Below are 4,134 nucleotides of genomic sequence, written 5' to 3'. Positions count from 1 at the left end.
CTCTGAGACCTTCAGGAAGACAGCAGAAACGGATAATATATATCTCTTGGTATTTAAATATAATATACTGATCTCCTAACAAGCAAATTGCCGACGATTCGGTCGTTTACGTGACCTGATAATGACCCAGAAAGGACCGAAAGGTCGTTAAATCCTACATTTTCGGATTAGTGAAATGGTTGTCTAATGTTCAGCCACGTTGGTGTGACCTCTCGTTTGCACGAAACAATGGGGACGTCAATTGTCTAAGAGTCAGGAAAGACCTGGGTAAATACTGGTTAGAAAACAAGGTTTTTAAATTTGTGTAACATTTCACCGATAACGTAATAAATGCGGGCTCGTTCGATTGTTTTCAGCGTAGGTTAGACGTATATATGAATGAGTTTGGGTGAATATTTGTACAAGCTGTCTCGTATGGACCAATAGGAGCTGCCTCGTATGGACCAATAAGAGCTGCCTCGTATGGACCAATAGGAGCTGCCTCGTATGGACCAATAGCAGCTGCCTCGTATGGACCAATAGGAGCTGCCTCGTATGGACCAATAGGAGCTGCCTCGTATGGACCAACAGGAGCTGCCTCGTATGGACCAATAGGAGCTGCCTGGTATGAACCAATAGAAGCTGCCTCGTATGGACCAATAGGAGCTGCCTCGTATGGACCAATAGGAGCTGCCTCGTATGGACCAATAGCAGCTGCCTCGTATGGACCAATAGGAGCTGCCTCGTATGGACCAATAGGAGCTGCCTCGTATGGACCAATAGGAACTGCCTCGTATGGACCAATGGGAGCTGCCTCGTATGGACCAATAGGAACTGCCTCGTACGGACCAATAGGAGCTGCCTCGTATGGACCAATAGCAGCTGCCTCGTATGGACCAATAGGAGCTGCCTCGTATGGACCAATAGGAGCTGCCTCGTATGGACCAATAGGAACTGCCTCGTATGGACCAATAGGAGCTGCCTCGTATGGACCAATAGCAGCTGCCTCGTATGGACCAATAGGAGCTGCCTCGTATGGACCAATAGGAGCTGCCTCGTATGGACCAATAGGAGCTGCCTCGTATGGACCAATAGGAGCTGCCTCGTATGGACCAATAGGAGCTGCCTCGTATGGACCAATAGGAGGTGCCTCGTATGGACCAATAGGAGGTGCCTCGTATGGACCAATAGGAGCTGCCTCGTATGGACCAATAGGAGCTCCTTCACATTCCCAAGAACACCCCCAAGACATGACCGGTGATGGTAGTTTTAAACTATCAGAGCTATAATTGGGGTGAGTAGTTTGGGTTGGTAGAGTAGTAGTAAGTAATCAGTTAGTAATAGGGTAGTAGTAGGGTAGTTAGAGGGTTGTTATAGAGTGGTAGTTGTGAAATGTAGTTACGTTTGTCTTCATCTCTCTTCAGTTTGCTTGTTTATTATTCCTTCTCTCTGTCTCTGTCTCTGTCTGTCTCTCTCTCTGTCTGTCTGTCTCTGTCTCTGTCTCTCTCTCTCTCTCTGTCTGTCTGTCTCTGTCTCTGTCTCTGTCTGTCTCTCTCTCTGTCTGTCTGTCTCTGTCTCTGTCTCTCTCTCTCTCTCTGTCTGTCTGTCTCTGTCTCTGTCTCTGTCTCTGTCTCTCTCTCTCTCTCTCTCTCTCTCTCTCTCTCTCTCTCTCTCTCTCTCTCTCTCTCTCTCTCTCTCTCTCTCTCTCTCTCTCCGTCTCCAACTGTTTCGTTATGCTTGAAGGTTATCAGTTATTAAAAGTTTTTAGATTGCCTTAGCATGAACTTGTATATATCTTTCTGTATGTGTGTGTGTGTATGTGTGTGTGTGTGTGTGTGTGTGTATGTGTGTGTGTGTGTGTGTGTGTGTGTGTGTGTGTGTGTGTGTGTGTGTGTGTGTGTGTGTGTGTGTGTGTGTGTGTGCGTATGTATAAGGGTCACCGCAATATACAACACATCACAATAAGTTATTCCATTAACCAAGTTCCCCTTTTCCAATAGTGGAAATAATTCACCTTTGCCGCCGCAGAGGAAAGAGAGCCTTTGACGAATGCTGGAGAGACGAAATCTTTGAATTTTTATCAGAAAGATCTGCAAGATTTGCATCTGTAAGCATCCAGAATGGACGTGAGTTTCATATATACTTTTTGATGGTGAGAATTTGAACTAGAAGCTGAAGACATTTATTATAATAATTTAAATAATAATTACAATGGTGATAAAGGTTCATAAGTTCACAATGGCTGTAAGAAATCCATGACCCCCCTAAAGGATTCGAACCAGCGTTGCCAGGGTTCACTCCACTACTCTCCGCTGCACAAGCGATTGCCTATAAGTGTCGGTTGTTTCAAGCGCGGGTTGGACAAGTATATGAGTGGGATTGGGTGGTTATAGATAGGAGCTGCCTCGTATGGGCCAATAGGCCTTCTGCAGTTACCTTTGTTCTTATGTTCTTATGTTGGTACTGGAACGCGTAAGCTCCGACACGGTCGCTGGAGGAGTGGTATTATGTGTGGCCAGTGGGGTGAACCCTGCAGCGCAGGTTCGAATCCTGGCGGTGTTATAAGACTTCTTAATGATTTATGACTTGGGGACTATTTACGCTTTGTCTAATATTCAAATGTATATATATTTAATTCTTTTGGATCATCAGAGTCGAACTAGGGCCTGAAAAAGAGGATGGCAGGAGTACCTAACTGGAACTCAACTGAGAGTCTGAGTGTGTTATGAAGCACCATTAAGGTACCTAGAGGTACTCCAGTCCTCCCTCCATGCTTTAGCCAGATACGATCCATAGGACATGCTACAGCACCGCTCCTGTGCCAGGTAAGTCCACTACGGGCTCACCATAGCCCGTGCTACTTGCCCCGCTCCTGTGCCAGGTAAGTCCACTACGGGCTCACCATAGCCCGTGCTACTTGCCCCGCTCCTGTGCCAGGTAAGTCCACTACGGGCTCACCATAGCCCGTGCTACTTGCCCCGCTCCTGTGCCAGGTAAGTCCACTACGGGCTCACCATAGCCCGTGCTACTTGGGACTTTTGCTTCCGAGTAGTTTAATCTACAACAACAATTACAAACAGATCCACAGGAGTGTTGGTAATAACAGCCATTCACTCAGATAACCGAATCACCGATGATTCGAGTGAATGAACTGAGTGTAATTACCTAAGTGTAGTTACAGGATGAGAGGGACGCTCGTGGTGTCCCGTCTTCCCAGTACTCTTTGTCATATAACGCTCTGAAACTACTGACTACTACTAAGTTCAGTAGAACTTCGGTTTCAACTCCTTTTTGACCATGTCGTAGCTCAGTCGATTAAGGCAGCGTCTGAGATGCTCTCGGACGCAGGTTCGAATCCTCGTCACGGCCCTTGTGGATTTGTTCATTTGATGCATCACGCAATTGTGATGCAATTTACTGAATATATATATATATGTATATATATATATATATATATATATATATATATATATATATATATATATATATATATATATATATATAATGTATGTGTGTGTGTGTGTGTGTGTGTTTACTAGTTGTGTTTACTAGTTGTGTTTGCGGGGGTTGAGCTTTGCTCTTTCGGCCCGCCTCTCAACTGTCAATCAACTGTTTTACCAACTACTACTTTTTTTTTTTTTTCCACACCACACACACACACCCCAGGAAACAGCCCGTTACAGCTGACTAACTCCCAGGTACCTATTTACTGCTAGGTAACAGGGGCACTTTGGGTGAAAGAAACTTTGCCCATTTGTTTCTGCCTCGTGCGGGAATCGAACCCGCGCCACAGAATTACGAGTCCTGCGCGCTATCCACCAGGCTACGAGGCCCCTGTTTGTGTGTGTGTGTGTGTGTGTGTGCGTGTGTGCGTGTGTGCGTGTGTGTGTGTGTGTGTATGTGTGTGTGTGTGTGCGCGTATTCAGCTTGAATGATCTCCAGGTATCAGGTTTTTAAGAATACTCTAATGACCCTTGAAGGATTCGAACCCAGGCTGCCAGGTCATCAGCCCACCTCACAGCCCCACTTACATACCCACTCTGCCAGGAATAGCGTCTAAAAAAAAACCACATTGCCGTGAGCAGAAAAATCTCTCCTTGGGCTTATCAAACTCACACTAAGACCTTTCCAAGGATTCAATCCCACCTCTAAGTC

Source organism: Procambarus clarkii, chromosome 31, assembly GCF_040958095.1.
Source record: "Procambarus clarkii isolate CNS0578487 chromosome 31, FALCON_Pclarkii_2.0, whole genome shotgun sequence".
NCBI classification, from domain to species: domain Eukaryota; kingdom Metazoa; phylum Arthropoda; class Malacostraca; order Decapoda; family Cambaridae; genus Procambarus; species Procambarus clarkii.
The sequence above is the reverse complement of the archived record's forward strand: the minus strand, read 5'-3'. Positions refer to the sequence as shown.